Source organism: Mya arenaria, chromosome 3, assembly GCF_026914265.1.
Source record: "Mya arenaria isolate MELC-2E11 chromosome 3, ASM2691426v1".
NCBI lineage: Eukaryota > Metazoa > Mollusca > Bivalvia > Myida > Myidae > Mya > Mya arenaria.
Window position 1 is genome coordinate 54,113,197 of NC_069124.1, and position 20,011 is coordinate 54,133,207.

General features: G+C 37.0%; 1 long non-coding RNA gene across 1 annotated transcript; it reads right to left on the reverse strand.

Moving 5' to 3' along the window:
* Window positions 1–204: 204 nt before the first annotated feature.
* Window positions 205–1,401, reverse strand: LOC128226348 (uncharacterized). The gene is made up of 3 exons (XR_008259677.1): window positions 1,269–1,401; window positions 788–885; window positions 205–456 (listed from the first exon to the last, which is right to left on the reverse strand). It is a non-coding gene; the product is annotated as an uncharacterized LOC128226348 (long non-coding RNA).
* Window positions 1,402–20,011: the final 18,610 nt, after the last annotated feature.

Here is a 20,011-nt window from a genome sequence, read left to right on the forward strand (position 1 = left end):
CAAATGCCACCCCAACGTGGCACTTGGTGGAGTATTGGAACGTTTTCCACCAAATGCCACGTGGCAAATTTTTTCACCAAATGCCACCTCAACGTGGCAGTTGGTGGAGTATTGGAACGTTTTCCACCAAATGCCACATGGCAGTTGGTGGCAATTTTTTCACCAAATGCCACCCCAAGGTGGCAATTGGTGGAGTATTGGAACAATTTTCCATCAAATGCCACGTTCAGTTTCTTTGATCTTTTTTCACCAAATGCCATGCCAATGTGGCAGTTGGTGGAAATTACGTGGCACTTGGTGGAAATAAAATCATGGGATTTATGAAGTATGCATACAACAACCTAAGAACAACAAAAAACATTTCTTTGCAGTCATTTAGTTTCATATGTACACAAAATTACAAAGGATCACAGTTGATGGTGAAGAGCTGTCTGCATTTCTACATTTGGAGAAATCCTGAAAACAGTTTTAGTATTATTTATTTTGGAGGTTTCATTTTAGCTATCATTATTCAAAATATATTTCAAAATTAGATGCATAAATAAAATGACAACATTAAAAACATACTCTTAAATAAGTTTCTTCAGCTTTGGGCCTAGCCAGATTAATACCAAGTATAACAACAAAATGATATACCATAACTAATTATAGAATTCAGCCTCATACATTGAATCATTGCAAATATGTTTTACAAGAGCACTTGTCTGTTGTATTAGCAATGACAATACAGGTAAAAAGTTAATTTAACTACCGGTTTTGGTATTTTGAATATTGAAATGTCAATAACCTGTTTCTTTTCTTTAGTGATGCAGTCATTCGGTTGTTGTTTTCTGCAAGTTTGGCTATACTTCTTCTGCTATAGAAGTCCCCTATTCATATTTCTTTCTGAAAAAAGTGATCATTTTAATAAATCTGTTCAATATAACAGGGTTTGCCTCACAGAAGAATGTTATTTGTTCTACAATTTGTTCTACAAATGTCTTTGGAAACATGTGTACACCAAGATTCACTTGAATATCTTTATTTTTTCAAAATCATGCAGCCAACAACATGAATTACACCAAGGCTTTGTCAATACCAATAACGATTTTTCTTAAAAACACACACACCCTTTAGATCATATACATCTTCTACATCTTTTCTTGACTGGCATTTAATATTGTTTATCTCACCCTTCATAGCACTTTTAAATAAGTATAAGCTAATAAAATATGATAAAACTATGAGGTCAGTCTTCATTTAAGTTATTGTAATATTCAAATATTTACCAAAAAGGTCTTAGAATCTTGTCCAAGTACATTGTCATCCTTATGGGGGGGTTTTGTCTGGAAAAAATGTGTATAACATTTCTTTATACATCTTCAACTTCATTGTACAAATTGAATGATAATTTTTAAACTTATAGTACATTGCTTGACTGAGTATTTGTCAATTATTTTGGAATAAAGTGAAACATACTTGACAGTACATGCATAAAGCTTATCTCTTAGTCAAACTTTAAACAAAGACAAAGAGCCTAACATGTGTAAAAATAAAATAAAATGATAAGTCATGATCTTTTTTGGATGTTAATATGATAAAAAAAAACAGTTACCTTATAATCAATCCATTTTATTAAACAAAACTGCACAATTTTTTTTCTCACTATTCAAAGTTCCACAAAATTAATGCTAGTAACTGTCAGAAGATTCAAATATTTTGAGGAGATTTTCCAGCAGAGAGGTCATTCCGAGTTTAAATCAAACATTAATGCATCCCTGTACCTTTGGGGAAATAGCAACAGAGCACATGTACACAGAAAACTTAGTTTAACTCATCATTATCATGATCATGATAATCACCATCACATTGTTGTTGTTGTCATCATCATCATCATCATCATCATCATCATCATCATCATCAATAACAACATGTTGTTGTTGTTGTTGTCACCACCAACACAATCATCATGATCACTATCACCACCACCACAATCATCATAATCACCAATACCACCACAATCATATTCACCAACACCACAATGAACTACCAACAACAACACAATTGTCAAAATCAACCACCACCACCACCACCACAATCATCACAATCACCACCACCACAATCATCATAATTACCACCACCACCACCACCACCACCACCATCATAATCATTATCAATAGAACCACCAACATCATAATCATCATCAATAGAACCACCAACATCATAATCATCATCAATAGAACCACCAACATTGTAATCATCATCAGTATAACCTGAGCAACATTACCAGTTAGTTTTAAATAGTAGTATGCTAAAACAGCAGCATGAACAGCAACTGTCGTAAATTCTATTATTATTCCATCATGATAAGTAATGGTTCCATTTTACAGAACTCTTGAGATTTTCTAAGTCTTTTTTCACCAAATGCCACCCAAAAAATTAACTAAGTTCATTTTTTCACCAACTGCCATATGAAAAATTAACTAAGTCCAACTTTTTCACCAAGTGCCACATGAAAAAAAAACTGAGTTTAATTTTACACCAACTGCCACCTCCAGTTGGGTGGAAATTTCATGGCAGTTGGTGGAATTCTTGATATTCCACCAAGTGCCACCCATTTTCCACCAAGTGCCACCCATTTGCCATGGATTTGGGTGGCATTTGGTGGAAGTTGGTGGCAAATTTAGGGAAGGGCTAGACCCTTTATATTATAAACTAAACGACTTTTTGTTAATTATGATTCAGAAATATTGTAATAAGTGTCATTCCACATGAGCAATTATAAAACAAGTGGTAATAACAAAGGTGTCTGTTACTCTATAACCAGTGGTTGACTAAAACATGTCGTAAGCCAAATATACCATCCTGTTAACTTGCATCTCAACTCCCGTCTAAGACTAAATACCCGCATTGTTCAGTCAATGACAATGATCAGACCATTTTGTCTACCAGATGGTTCCGCATTGTTTGTGTGTAATGTCATAACATTATAGGTAAACTTATCACTGACTGACACCGGGCCTTTAATCTTTGGACTGAAATTCTCTGGGCTTTGGCATTGACATGAAAAACAGGGTTTGTAGTCGGAAACACAAGTTAAAACACCAGGCTGAGGACAGTAGCTTTGGCCTGAGAATTGTTGAAGAGAATCAGGGGTTCCTGGGAACATGACTCATCTGGTAAAGATCGCAGTTCAGTCCTACAATTCAAATAATGGCATAGCAATCTTGTGCATTGAATTCAGATTTCTGGCCTGCATCACCTAGACCCTTACATTATAAACTACAATCATAAATAACAATCATAAGTTTCATTCCACATGAGCAATTAGAAAGGTAGTTATAATTACAAAGGTAGCTGTTACTCTATATCCCTTACAGCAGCCAGTGGTCGACTAAAACATGTCTGAAGCCAAAAAACCATCCTATTAGCTTGCGTATCAACTTGTATCTAAGACTAAATACCCGCATTTTTCAGTCAATGACAATTACCAGACCATTTGGTATACCAGTCGGTTACGCAATGTTTGTGTGTAGTGTCATAACGTAATAGGTAAACCTAATCACCGGCTGACACCAGGCCAACCTGTTGGGCCCAAACAGTCTGGAATTTGGCAGCAACATGAAAAACTGGGTTTGTAGTCGGAAACACAAGTTAAAACACCAGGCTGAGGACAGTAGCTTTGGCCTGAGAATTGTTGCAGAGAATCAGGGGTTGCTGTGGACATGACTCATCTGGTTAAGATCGCAATTCATTCCTACAATTCAAATAATGGCATAGCAATCTTGTGCATTGAATTCAGATTTCTGGTCTGCATCACCTAGACCCTTACATTATAAACTACAATCATAAATAACAATCATAAGTTTCATTCCACATGAGCATTTAGAAAGGTAGTTATAATTACAAAGGTAGCTGTTACTCTATATCCCTTACAGCAGCCAGTGGTCGACTAAAACATGTCTGAAGCCAAATAAACCATCCTATTAGCTTGCGTATCAACTTGTATCTAAGACTAAATACCCGCTTTTTTTAGTCAATGACAATAACCAGACCATTTGGTATACCAGTCGGTTACGCAATGTTTGTGCGTAGTGTCATAACGTTATAGGTAAACCTAATCACCGGCTGACACCAGGCCAACCTTTTGGGCCCAAACAGTCTGGAATTTGGCAGCAACATGAAAAACAGGGTTTGTAGTCGGAAACACAAGTTAAAACACCAGGCTGAGGACAGTAGCTTTGGCCTGAGAATTGTTGCAGAGAATCAGGGGTTGCTGGGAACATGACTCATCTGGTTAAGATCGCAGTTCAGTCCTACAATTCAAATAATGGCATAGCAATCTTGTGCATTGAATTCAGATTTCTGGCCTGCATCACCTAGACCCTTACATTATAAACTAAAATCATAAATAACAATCATAAGTTTCATTCCACATGAGCAATTAGAAAGGCAGTTATAATTACAAAGGTAGCTGTTACTCTATATCCCTTACAGCAGCCAGTGGTCGACTAAAACATGTCTGAAGCCAAATAAACCATCCTATTAGCTTGCGTATCAACTTGTATCTAAGACTAAATACCCGCTTTTTTTAGTCAATGACAATAACCAGACCATTTGGTATACCAGTCGGTTACGCAATGTTGTGCGTAGTGTCATAACGTTATAGGTAAACCTAATCACCGGCTGACACCAGGCCAACCTTTTGGGCCCAACCAGCCTGGAATTTGTCAGCAACATGAAAAACAGGGTTTGTAGTCGGAAACACAAGTTAAAACACCAGGCTGAGGACAGTAGCTTTGGCCTGAGAATTGTTGCAGAGAATCAGGGGTTGCTGGGAACATGACTCATCTGGTTAAGATCGCAATTCAGTCCTACCGTATTTTCTCGACTATAAGACGGGGAAATTGGGTCCCGATTTTTACCCCAAAAGTAGGGGACCCGTCTTATAAGCGAGTCGATAAAATATTAAAAAAAGATTCAAGTCAAAATCAGTAAATTTTTACTTAGTGTATTCGTCTATCCAGTATATCGTCTGCTGATACAAGTATGGGGCAATTAAGTAAACAACAACACGAAATCTCTTCACCGCGCGTGCTCTGACGTCACACAGTGTACCGTTATATCTGCATTTTTTCTCATGGCGCGTGTCAGTATAATTAGTTTGACAGATATATCAAATCAATAAATTGGAATCTTAATATGATGTAGGTACCTAACTGTCAATTTGATTAAGCAAACAAATGACAATGCGAATATGAATCCTTTATGTTCGTCGCCAATCAAGGGACAATATTGCCTAAAGCATTATTGCTAAACAAACACCTATTCATGCCTCGGCTTTTCGCAGTTATGTTATTGAAGCCATTTATTTTGCCGAAGAACTTCATTGGTGTCTTCAATAAAACAAGAGATGTTTGTCAAACATTATGCCCCCTGAGCGCCAAGTTGCCAGAAATATTTGGACAATTGAATGAAATATGCATGGACTGAAATGACAGCTGATTTGTCATTGGATGCATATGAGGCAGGTCATCTACTGGTCATACCTAATCTTCATGTCAAGTTTGATGACCATAGGTCCGGGAATTGTTGAGTTATCACTCGGACAAGCTTTGGTCTTCCAACAGACCGACCGACATGTGCAAAGCAATTATATAACCCCTCTGCTTCGAAGGGGGGCATAATTAAACTAGATGTTCACTGAAAACTGATACTTCAACTCATGCATTTAGTGACATATAAATTTCTACTGTCTACTATATAAGAAAATAAAATATGGACAATCAGAAAACCTTTTTTCAGCTTACAGTCACACTGACCTTGACCTTTGACCCACTGACCTCAAAATCAATAGGGTTCATCTGCTGGTCATGACCAATAAGCCTACCTAGTATGAGGTCCCTGGGTCAAAGCGTTCTCAAGTTATTGATCGGAAACCGTTTTTCATGTTAAGGTCACACTGACCTTGACCTTTGACCCACTGACCTCAAAATCAATAGGGTTCATCTGCTGGTCATGACCAATACACCTACCAAGTATGAGGTTCCTGGGTCAAAGCGTTCTCAAGTTATTGATCGGAAACCGTTTTTCATGTAAAGGTCACACTGACCTTGACCTTTGACCCACTGACCTCAAAATCAATAGGGTTCATCTGCTGGTCATGACCAATAAGCCTACCTAGTATGAGGTCCCTGGGTCAAAGCGTTCTCAAGTTATTGATCGGAAACCGTTTTTCATGTTAAGGTCACACTGACCTTGACCTTTGACCCACTGACCTCAAAATCAATAGGGTTCATCTGCTGGTCATGACCAATAAGCCTACCTAGTATGAGGTCCCTGGGTCAAAGCGTTCTCAAGTTATTGATCGGAAACCGTTTTTCATGTTAAGGTCACACTGACCTTGACCTTTGACCTCAAAATCAATAGGGTTCATCTGCTGGTCATGACCAATACACCTACCAAGTATGAGGTTCCTGGGTCAAAGCGTTCTCAAGTTATTGATCGGAAACCGTTTTTCATGTAAAGGTCACACTGACCTTGACCTTTGACCCACTGACCTCAAAATCAATAGGGTTCATCTGCTGGTCATGACCAATAAGCCTACCTAGTATGAGGTCCCTGGGTCAAAGCGTTCTCAAGTTATTGATCGGAAACCGTTTTTCATGTTAAGGTCACACTGACCTTGACCTTTGACCCACTGACCTCAAAATCAATAGGGTTCATCTGCTGGTCATGACCAATACACCTACCAAGTATGAGGTTCCTGGGTCAAAGCGTTCTCAAGTTATTGATCGGAAACCGTTTTTCATGTAAAGGTCACACTGACCTTGACCTTTGACCCACTGACCTCAAAATCAATAGGGTTCATCTGCTGGTGATGACCAATACACATACCAAGTATGAGGTCCCTCGGTCAAAGCGTTCTCAAGTTATTGATCGGAAACCATTTGGTATTCCGACCGACCGACCGACAGACAGACAGACCGACCGACCGACCGACATGTGCAAAACAATATACCCCACTTTTTTCAAAAGGGGGCATAAAAAATAAACTAAAACAAACATATGTTGTTATTGATTAATTATTAAAATTCCGATAAGAAACGATCTGCAAACTTAAACGCGTAACCATGTACTCATTTTTAACCTACCTCCAAATAGAGAGCTCACACGCCATTTTCTTTGAGTAAAACAAAAACAGTTACCGCGAAAGTCGATAATTGTCCGTTGAGCTTGAACATTTTTACACATTAGGAAGAATTTTAGCATTTTAGATTTGCTTAAAAATTGACCCCGTCTTATAAGCGAGTCGAAACAAAAAGCACCAGATTTCATGGGCGAAGTTAGGGGGCCGTCTTATAAGCGAATCGCCTTATAGTCGAGAAAATTCGGTACAATTCAAATAATGGCATTGCAATCTTGTGCATTGAATTCAGATTTCTGGTCTGCATCACCTAGACCCTTACATTATAAACTACAATCATAAATAACAATCATAAGTTTCATTCCACATGAGCAATTAGAAAGGCAGTTATAATTACAAAGGTAGCTGTTACTCTATATCCCTTACAGCAGCCAGTGGTCGACTAAAACATGTCTGAAGCCAAATAAACCATCCTATTAGCTTGCGTATCAACTTGTATCTAAGACTTAATACCCGCATATTAAATAATGGCATAGCAATCTTATGCATTGAATTCAAATTTCTGGCCTGACTGACCTAGACCCTTTCCTAATAAACTACATATAGGATCTGACACGAGTTGTCATTTAATACAAGATTTTATTAAACGAGTTCATGAAATTTGTTCGTAAGCGAGCCTCTGGCGAGCTTACTAACAACTTTCATGGACGAGTTTAATAAAAATCTTGTATAAAATGACAACGAGTGTCAGATCTTTTTTATCATATGCTTAAAAAGGTGCTTTTATTACCAATTTAGTGCCACGTTCCACTTTCTAAACCCACTGTTTGATAGCCAAAGTACACTGAGTGGAATGTCAACGATGTGCCATATAAATAGTTCCAAATTAAAATGACAAAAGTAACTAGCAGTTATCAAGTTTTAATTCTGATAAAGCGCTGAACAAGTCACAAGTATAAACATGTGTAGTAGAATATCCAACAACATGAATAACAAACAATTTTAACCATTAAAACACAATAAGTACACAACTTGATGACGTCACACTGAGAGTACATGCTTTTATGCGGTTTATGTGACCTACATCGTCTGTCAAGTTTTACTGTGTGCACGGATTTAAAAGTTATTCGCTGTCGCTTTCTACGACGACTTTTAAGCGTTTTCTTAGTGTACATGGATTTTCACAACATGCAGACGATTACGACGAAGCCTTACTCTGCACTGCATGGATGTTGATGTTGAAAAAGTTCCATCAAGAATGTTTCCAGAGAACAAGCTGTTCTTACCGTCTTGGGACGTACGTGTGATGAGAAACCTGTGCTGCAGAATTCGTATTTGTGTTTTGGTAACCGACAGCTGATTAAACTGGCAAGCAAATTTTATGGCATTGGTCGCATATTGCCTGTTAAGAAGGAGATGTTTGAAATGTTCTCGTGTTGTTTGTCACTAATGTGGCTGTATTTGTTGACTGACTGGATATTTCTGTGACTAGTAATCTGCATTATCTGGTTGGCGGAACATTGTTATCAGAAAGTTTTCGAACAAGATGCTTTCTGGCACTATGATTCGTAAGCCATTTGTCTCCCGGAAGTCCTTCTGCTTCATTATTGAGGTTAGTATTTGTTGTCGTTTAAACCATTTTGTTTACAAACAATGCGGAGGGATATCTAGGTCACGTGTGATTAGTCTAGCCAATAGAAATGTCTGATATGTTATCTTACCCATGTGTAAGATAAAGATATTCGTAAGGGGTATATTACACGGAAAACAAGGGTAAGCATGTGATAAAAGACTGTTTTATATGATTAAGAAATATTGTAATAAGTTTCAGTTCACATGAGCCAGTACAAAGGTAATTGTTATTACAAATGTAGTTGTTCTTCTCTTTATCTCCCTTACAGCAACCAGTGGTCAACTAAACAAGAGGGGCTGTAACTTGTATTAAGGATATGGAGTTATGTAACCTCTTTGTGTGATGGTCCTGAACAATTGTGTGAAGTATTAAGTCAATTGAATGAAGGGTATAGAAGTTATTAAACAATATCCCAACCTGCCCTAAAACTTTAACCTAAGTTCCATAGTCAATCTGGGGCCATAATTTGTATAAAAGATAATATGGAGTTATCTAACCTCATTATGTGATGGCTCTGAACATCTGTGTGAAGTATTAAGTCAATTGAATAAATGGTATTTGAGTTTTAAGTGAAAATCCCAACTTGCCTTAAAACTTTAACCTAAGTCAATCAGGGGCCATAACTTGTATTTAGGATAATATGGAGTTATGTAACCTCATTGTGTGATGGTCCTGAACAACTGTGTGAAGTATTAAGTAAATTAAACAAAGGATATAGAAGTTTTTAATAAATATTCCAACTTGCCCTAAAACTTTAAGTTAAGTTCCATAGTCAATCAGGGGCCATAATTTGTATATAAGATAATATGGAGTTATCTAACCTCATCATGTGATGGTCCTGAACAACTGTGTGAGGAATTGAATGTAGGGTATTGAACTTATAAGTGAAAATCCCAACTTGCCCTAAAACTTTAACCGGACGCCGACGCAGATGCTGGGTTCTTCGAATAGTCGAGCTAAAAATGTCTGAAGCCAAATATACCATCCTATTAACTTGCCTGTCAACTTGTATCTAAGTCAAGAATTAAGATTACTCTGGTTAAGATTACAAATCAGTCCTACAAAACAAATAATTGTATAGAAATCAAACTTAATTATCAAAGGTTGTAACAAAAGTTTTAAGTGTCAATGCATTACAGAATGTACTTGTTGTGATATTGACTTAATGTGGTTACATGCACAACTTTAACCAGAATTTCTACAGTTGGACAGTTAGGAACACCTTCCGGGTATTTAAAGTTTCAATGCGTAACATGATGTTTTAGCTAAGATGACTTGAGGTACTTACATGCAAAACTTGAACCATGCCATGTGATGCCGACCCTGAAGTAAGAGCGAGTAGTATAGCTCTCCTTATTCTTCAAACAGTTGAGCTAATATAAAATGACTCACAAGAATTGAACAAAGTGAACAAATTGAAACTTAGCTCTGGATTCTTTTTCTTGTCCAAGGCAGCAGGTGCGAACTTTGAGAGATGTTTAGGTGCCGGTTGGGTAGATGTCTGGGACTTAGTCTATGGTGACATCTTAAATGAGTCCCAGTTTTCCAGCACCTGTTGATTTTACTTTTAAAAGTCAATGATCCAATTTTTAACCCAGTCAAAACATTACGTTAAAATGTGTTATACCATAGCTATATATACATATACTGCAATCAGGCATGATAATTTCGTAGCCATTCCAGTCTACTCAAGGGGCATTTTGTTGTTAGGAAAAACGAACTAATGCACCGGTTGGTGTTGAAAAAATATCTAGTTGTGAAATTTAGCAAATGGCATATTTTCGGACAATTTTGTTTGCAGTTTTCAAGTTATGCTTGTAACAACACAAAGGCCCCCCTTGTTGTGCTTTACCATTGAATGAAGTTTAAGAAAAAAACAACACGCTCAGTAGTTTTCAAGTTACTCCCGACAGGAAAATATAACAATGGGCAATTACTTAATTACTATGTAATTAGCTAAAATAGAGTTATGGTTCTTATACACCACTTCCTCTCATTGCTATCATTGTATGAAGTTAATTAAAATTCAACAAGTAGTTTTCAACTTATGCTTTGTTTGTTAGGGGTATAAGATATGCTTACCAGTGTACAGACAAAATGCATCAGTCACCAGCTGATCTAAAAGTTTCCTCAAGTTCCTCAAGTTTATAATTAAGCGTGCATAATTATAATAAACTAGATCAAAGCATTCTCCTGATATTGCACGGAAATATTTTTTTACATTAGAGGTCACAGCGACGTTGACCTTTGACCTTGTGACCCCCCAAAATATAGGAGTTTTCTAAACCTCATGATCAACCTCCCTACCAAGTTTGGTGAACCTAGGTCAAACCATTCTCAAGATATTGAGCGGAAATGTTTTTTACATTGGGGGTCGCCGCGACCTTGACCTTTGACCTAGTGACCCCAAAAACAATAGGGATCTTCTACACCTCATGACCAACCTCCCTACCAAGTTTGGTGAACCTAGGTCAAACCGTTCTCAAGATTTTGAGCAGAAATGTTTTTTATATTGGGGGTCGCCGCGACCTTGACCTTTGACCTAGTGACCCCAAAAACAATAGGGATCCTCTACACCTCACGACCAACCTCCCTACCAAGTTTGGTGAACCTAGGTCAAACCATTCTCAAGATATTGAGCGGAAATGTTTTTTACATTGGGGGTCGCCGCGACCTTGACCTTTGACCTAGTGACCCCAAAAACACTAGGGATCCTCTACACCTCACGACCAACCTCCCTACCAAGTTTGGTGAACCTAGGTCAAACCATTCTCAAGATATTGAGCGGAAATGTTTTTTACATTGGGGGTCGCCGCGACCTTGACCTTTGACCTAGTGACCCCAAAAACAATAGGGATCCTCTACACCTCACGACCAACCTCCCTACCAAGTTTGGTGAACCTAGGTCAAACCATTCTCAAGATATTGAGCGGAAATGTTTTTTACATTGGGGGTCGCCGCGACCTTGACCTTTGACCTAGTGACCCCAAAAACAATAGGGATCCTCTACACCTCACGACCAACCTCCCTACCAAGTTTGGTGAACCTAGGTCAAACCATTCTCAAGATATTGAGCAGAAATGTTTTTTACATTGGGGGTCGCCGCGACCTTGACCTTTGACCTAGTGACCCCAAAAACAATAGGGATCCTCTACACCTCATGACCAACCTCCCTACCAAGTTTGGTGAACCTAGGTCAAACCATTCTCAAGATATTGAGCGGAAATGTTTTTTACATTGGGGGTCGCCGCGACCTTGACCTTTGACCTAGTGACCCCAAAAACAATAGGGATCTTCTACACCTCATGACCAACCTCCCTACCAAGTTTGGTGAACCTAGGTCAAACCATTCTCAAGATATTGAGCGGAAATGTTTTTTACATTGGGGGTCGCCGCGACCTTGACCTTTGACCTAGTGACCCCAAAAACAATAGGGATCTTCTACACCTCATGACCAACCTCCCTACCAAGTTTGGTGATCCTAGGTCATGCGGTTTTCCAGTTATCGATCGGAAACGAAGTGTGACGTACGGACGGACTGACGGACTGACGGACTACCGGACTGACGGACAGGGCAAAAACAATATGTCTCCCCCAGAGAGGGGGAGACATAAATATATCTACCACATAACTGTCAAGCTAATGTGTTGGATGGTCTGGACGGTCTGGACTAACACAAAGTGAGAGAGCCAATCCTGCAGTGTGTGCGAAAACGTGGTCTGGTCAGCCGGCTGTGGAATTAGGATCCAGGAATTTGGTCACTGCTTCTTTGAACAACACCCTAAGGAAAACATTTATAATAAAGGTTATTATTGCATTAAATTTCTGTATATCACTGTTACCCATGACCCATCGTGATAGCATTTATAACTTAATGAAGGTTACAATTGAGATTTGTTTTTATAGTATGCACGACTCCAAACATTTTAGTAAATCTTAAATGTACAAATAAACTTACAAGTCCTAAATACCAGTAAAGGTAATAAATAACACAATTAGAACTATTATATATAAGTATTAATAACTATCCAATACATCAAGCACAAGATAATTCATAATGCAATTACAATTCATTTTCAATAATACAAAGTAAAACTAAAACATTACCAGGCAATGGAATAGATGTGAAAAAGTTCTAATTTCTTACAGATGCTTACTCCTCAAGACCGGACTCGAAAGTGATTTGTAAAACTTAAGAGCGGGAAATATGCCAAAATGTGAGAATCTATTTATAAAATGAATGAGTTGAAAAACCAGTTCTTGTACACACATACCAATCACGCATGAGGACAGTGGACAGCACAATACATGTACAAAACAACTGACCACTCAGTCACACTTGAGTTAACATCTTATAAAATAAACCTGATCTTTTCCTTCAGGGATTAACCATTGATAATATGACTATTTAATTTATGCAATTGTTACCTGGGTTAAACATTACTTTGCATCATTTTATTTCACCTCAATTTTGAAGTCAGCTATGTTTTTAACTAATATTTAGTTAATTTCCAGAAACGTATCCAACAAATAACCTGAGCAGGAAGGTTTAATTCCAAGTCTAATTAACTTTTTGTTTTCCAAGAGATATTAAAAGGGAGTCTATGAGAAGTAATCAAAACCTCTTGAGTTTTCATGTGTAATATGGACAGCATGCTTGTAACAATGGTAAGCTTTCATCAAAAGTTTCTCTCTTTATGAAAAAATCTCAAAATCTTTCAAAATAGAAGGATTTTAAGCTTGATTTACAATTCTCTGCCATTTACTGCTTAGTGTTTGTACAAAGTGATAAATAAAATGACCTAATCTGTGAGAGAGATCCTTTAAACAGTCACCTTACATTGCAAACATGTTTGATTATATATGCAACTAATATAAAGGTGTCAAGGAAAATATGAGACAGATACAGAAAAGATTCAGTTTGCTTCGTCAACTTCGAATAATAATAAGCTAATAAATTTATTTGTACTATAAAATTATAATAGCCCAATCTTGTTTACGGTAAGACTTGGGTTTGAATAGAGTCTCAAGACAGTAATATACGATTAGATTCAAGTATGAATAAAGTCTCAAGATTGTAATTTACGGGCAGACCCAAATTTGAATTAATAAACCTTACCATTACCATTTCACCTACTGTATTTCCTCGACATTAAGATGGGGATATTGGGTACCGATTTTTAACCTTAAAGTAACTTGGGCCCGTCTTACAGGCGAGGCTATAAAAAATCAGAAATAATAGTCTGAATCAGGAATATTCAACATACGGTATTCGACTGACCGATTTATTGCCTGTTGATGACACACCAATAAAAGTGACAAGATCACACCCATCGGATTAAGATGACAATCAGCTTTGTTTCGCTACGATGAACACTCGGTATCTTCTTATTGGCAAATGTTTATCAGTCCAAACACGTTGTTTATAATTAAAATATTTTGAAAAATTGTTCACAGTGTTATTTTTTTCCATGTCAAAAATAAAACTCACTTTTTCCTTACGATTAGGCTTTGCTAATATCATGCAGACTAACTTGCAGGTTTCAATCAAAAACCTTTAAAATTTTGTTTAACTTATTAACAAATGAAATGGAATATGTGTTGGGTTTGTCGGCTGCAGATCAAACTATACAGTTTGTGACATCACAGCATGAGCTGTGTTAAGATCAAAGGTGCATGGCAATAGTTTGTATTTAAATAGGTCAGTAGGATACCGTATGATCCCATTTTATTCCCAAAATTGGGTCTAGGCTGGTTAGTACATACCATACCTTTGGAAAAATAATAATCAATAATCCTTGTCTGAGAACCTTTAAATCATGGCCGATATATTTGAGTTTACTGCAAATATGAATGAACCTTTGGCTGTACGGAAAAGTCATACCTTAAGTAAACCATTAACTGCCAAACCTTGTTCTATTATTAATCTACCTTCACATTAGAGAGTTCACAGTTGACATTAAATCGGCAATTTTCTTCAAACAAATGAACAAATTTTATTGATAATTGACTGTTTAGCTTGAACATTATCACAGACTTGGAAAAATCCAAGTGATGGATTTGCTTTAAAAATCGACATCGTCTTATAAATGAGTCTAGACAAAAACACCATATTTCATTAGCAAAGTAAGGAGTTGTTTTTATAAGCTTTTAGCCTACAAGTCGGGCAAATACGGTTTTTAAAGTCGAAGCCACAAATGTTTTTGTCAATATTTTGTGTGCTGATCCGGTAATGGCCAGTTACCGTATTGGGTTGACCCAGTTTACGCATAAACAATTACATCAAACAAAATTTGTCGTTTTTAGAGAAAATGCATACATGCGCTGAAAAGAAAGGCTATAAAATACTGAATAAAAATATTTACAAAAAACTATGTTTTTGTTCATATTTATTGTATTTTGTTACTATTAGTTTATCGGAACTGATAAATTTGTTCTTTCTGCTATGTAGCATATAAAAAAAAATAAGAAAAATGTTGACCTGCAGTTGCAAACCCAATGTGTCTGATTCATCAGCTAAATTGGTAAGGGTAGCCATAAAAAAAATAGAGTTGGTACAATTCAATACACGAAACACAATGCTATTATTTTCGGTGTGTTGCTTTTTCTGCTCATTACAGGGGTCAGAATGTGAATGAATTGTTCCCATGCTTAATTTTTAATGAATTGTTCCAGCTCTAAAACCTCATCTAAGGGGTAAGGTGTCAGATGAGAAACCAGACTTTTCGTGACAGCAATTTCATCTCAATTGGGATTTTTTGTCTTTGTCTTGAAGTAGGAAAAAATATATTTAGCATTAGGAATAATTGTGTATTTTATAGATGCAATACGCTTAAATGCACCAGGCAGTCAATTGAAACCAAGGCCCCCCCGCAGGTCAGGGGGGATAGCTGGGGAAATGTGTTTTTACCTTCCAGGTTGTCCCTCAGTCCCAGGAATATTGGTTATACAGGCGCGTAGGAGCTGGGGCCGCAGGGGCCACGGCCCCAATATTCTGGCTAGTAACGGCAATGGGGCCGCGAATATTTGATACCGATTTTCTTACTAATCGTACTTTTAAATAAAGCTACGAGCATAAATTATAGATCAATACCAATCTGACACGATATTGAATAATTAGGTCACCATGTCATAATTAAACATGTGACCATCCAGCTAATTGGCGTGTGAATGGCGTGAAAACAGGCGGCAGTTTATTAAAGACGGGTAAGTGGAAGAAGAGGCAATAAGACAATAATTATTTGTATCGTTTTTGATAATTGCATGCATAGAATTGTCATTAAATAGCCAGCAATATGTATTATTTCAAACTCGTCACATTAAAGTCTGACATTAAAATGGACGTTCCAAATCAGCCTAAAAGTTTAAATTTCCAAAGAGATCTTTTGGCACTAAAAAAACTGAACACATGGCATTCAACTTGCAATGGTTCCAAAGTCACTCGGGGGTTCACTATAAAGAGGTAAAGAGCGCTAATTTGTTATTAAACATACATTGTGAGACTGTACAAATAAGAATAAATGTTTCTAAACGATAATAGTTTTATATCTATCAACTATTTTAACCGAAAAAGGTTTAGATAAAAACATGAAATTAACCTGAACTCACTGGAAATCGAGTCTTTCAATGCTCAAAATTGAAAAAAATCTCGACAATAGGGGACACACCTCCCGAGCCCACCCCTTCCGCGGCCACAATGTCAATTTCCTACCTACGCTCCTATTATATCTTCGCGCCAAAATAGCGGGAAATGGGCTTTACCTAGGGTCCCTAGGTGCGGGGGCATTTTGCGGGGATTTTACCAGCATTCGTCCCCACAGGCCAGGGATTTTAACCAGGCTTGGCTGGACCGAAAGTCCCCGCTATTCCCCGGACCAGGGTGGGAGGGGGGGGGGGGCGTGGTTAAAATTGACTGGTGCATGACCTGGAATCGCTATCGGATTCACTACTCACTTTTGAAACAAAACAATTTGTACATGATGGATTTGCAATATCAAAAATAGTAAAAAAATCCGTCAACGTACAATTATTAGGACTAGTGTGGAACCCTGCACGTGGAAACCGGGGTGTTGCAACCAACAACAGGTTACTGCATGTCTACCGCGGCGCAACAGAAGCATGGAAGAACGGACAAAAAAAGAAAACAAACCAATTAACTATTTACATGTACTCTGAATAGTAATTTAAAGGTGAAATGTAAGAAAATGATCAATAGAAATGGTGCACATTTTATTTAAGATTCCCGAATGTCATCATGTGATTGAAGAGTCAAAACGTCCGTGACAGAAACGGTCAAACCCAACCCAGTAACAATTCTAAGTTATATCTTGCTTGCATTTTTTTTTCCTTTTTGTATATTTAACCAATTAGCGGATTGCCTGATAACTTGTAAGCTGGTAGTCTGCCAGATTACTGTGCAAGAACAGTGGCATGTAGTGTTCGACAATCTTTAGTTTTTTCTCCCTATCTTACACTTTATTTTGCAGTAGTGTGGCATGATTTCGCAATTTCCTAAAAAATATGCCTTTTTTTAGTGAAAATGTTAAAATTTGACCATTTTAAGTCTACAGTTATGTACTACAGTGATATACCTAACACAGGTGGAGTTTTCACATAAATATTGGTACAGAATCCTGGTTCTAAAAAAAATTGAAAAAAGGTTATTCCTACCTACCTGGCCTATTTATTTCGAGATGTTAGTGGAAACAAAGATACAGAGATATCTATAATAAATAACATTTGTGACTGGTCATTACACTGCAGGAAGTGTCTAGCAAATCATGAAATACAATTATGCCTAAAAGGTAAGATTGCAATGAGTGAATACATGACAGGACAGCAGGGGTGTTGTTAGATTTCGGTAAATAATAAGGATAACAGATAATTTATAATAATTTGGTAATGTGGTATTTAAATTAATGTAAACATGACAGACCCTTGACAAAACAAGCTCATTTAAACTATTATAATTCTTTATTCCAAAATATATAAAACATGTGCATGACTAACTTTAGAAACAGCCACCCTGTCAGCTGGAAGCACCCGCACACAAAAGCTGCGAGTTTGAGAACTCTGTTCTCGTGCAGAGATTTTTCCATGACGCCCAAAAACAGTTCTTTCCTCGATCTCCAACTAAACTATGCACCCTTTTACTAATAGAGTTGTAACATATATATCATAATCCCATGAAATTATCCGAGACTCAGAGACCCAAATTTGTCAACCATGAAGGTTCTAACCCCTCGTTGGAAACCTCTGCACATCAGAGAGTTGGAGTCCTTAGTAACATGGGAAACACTTGTTTCGTCATATTTTACTGTATTATTGATTTTAGCTTAAAATCTTCTACTGCATGTTCATACATTGATGGAGAAGGGGTAAGCCACAATACTGGACGCTCAGGGAACCATTGTTTGTAAAGAGCAAGTGGAACTTTTAGGTGTTGAGGTAGATAGTTTATTGAATTTTGATGCCCCGATTTCTAAAATGTGCAAAAAGCAGCTAAGCAATTGAATATTCTTTAAAGACAAAGCATTTTTTGACAACCAAATACTAAGCTTATGATCTTTAAATCTTTTATCAGATCCAATTTCAACTACTCTCCTGTCGTTTGGTGTTCTTGTAGCAAGACCAACACAGAACAAATGGAAAAGACTCAATACAGAGCTTTAAAAAATATTTTTTAATGATAACACCACAACTTACAAAAACATTTTTCATAGAGTTCAATTGCCAACATTAGATTTGAGCAGGGTAAGATACATTGCTTTTGAAACTTACAAATGTCTGTATGGTATCTCACCAAAATATGTCCAAAACCTTGTAGCTTTGAAAACATGTAATTTTAATCTGGTATACGGAAACTGTGTATATGTTCCATCAGTAAGAACAATTAAACATGGAACTACCTGGAATTTAGAAGGTTGATCCGCACCTGGACAGGTCCCTCTAGTAAATGTTCAACAAATAATACCTTATTGCTTAAAAAATAGAAGAAATTGAGAACTATAAGATGTATCACTGAATATCTGTTATCCTCTGTCTTAACGGAAAAGGAGTTTTGTTTTCAGTGGGATGGCTTACACCCACTGGACAAGATTTGGCATCCAAATACCAGAAAAGATTTCAGCGGACATTTTGAATAAAATAACAAATTATCAAATTAAATGACGTGGGCTAATATCTATTTATGATTGTTTCAAATTTATCTAACATCTGTCGAACACATAAAACTACATGTGTTTTTTCTTTCGGCAAGTATTTTGTTTAGGTGTTACTACTTTACTTTTTCAATCAACATTCTTTTACAGTGGCAGGTGTAATATCAAAATTACATGATAAACATAATACCTCCTCTAAGCAATACTTTCCAAAGATTTTTCCTATTCAGCTAGATGAATTGTAAGTTTTTTACCAACTACACATCGATGTACAATGCTGTAATTCCCTTGTATATTTTGCTACTTACAATTTTGCTATTTCAATGTATAGGATTATCCTTAAATACTCTTGAAAGAACTAACCATTTCACAGTGGTATGTCAACTAGTGGAACCATGCGCGTGTGGATTGCGCGTACAGTCGGGAAAACATTTTTGATTTGTCACTGTTTTCGATGCTCTAATCCAATTTTGCTATTTGTTATTGAATGCATGAATATGATAACGAACGACCTTTGTAAATACTTGTCTCAATATGTGTTAATTTGAACTTATATGCTTTTATTTTCAGGTCACAAGCTCATTGTTATTTTTTGATATGTATGTCTGTTATTCATGCTGGAAACTAGCTCATTGGGCTAATGTTTCTTGTTAACACATACCCACCCTAAAAAAATAATTCTTGTATCTTGTCATCTTATAACAGGAGAAAGAAGGAATGCATGTTTCACATACATCTCTTGTGCTGACGAAGTCACCAACAAATGGCACTGGCTGTGTGAATGACTTTGTATAAGTATTTCCATCACCTGAGCAGGAAGTTTGCACACTCCATCTCCCGGATCTGATATTTATAGATATATATGTATGTTTTACCAAGATCACCACACGAACATGAAATGCTTGTGTTTCAAAATATAGTGTATTTATTCCAGATGCCTTGTTAATGCCAAAGCAGACGCTTTGGATGTGAAGTTTTAACAAAGGTTTAACTGTTGTATAAACAACAGATGATGAAATTAACTTTTCAAGAGATGTTTGTTGACAGTAAAGAATATTTTGAGTTGATGGACATACAAACCACAATGAAATG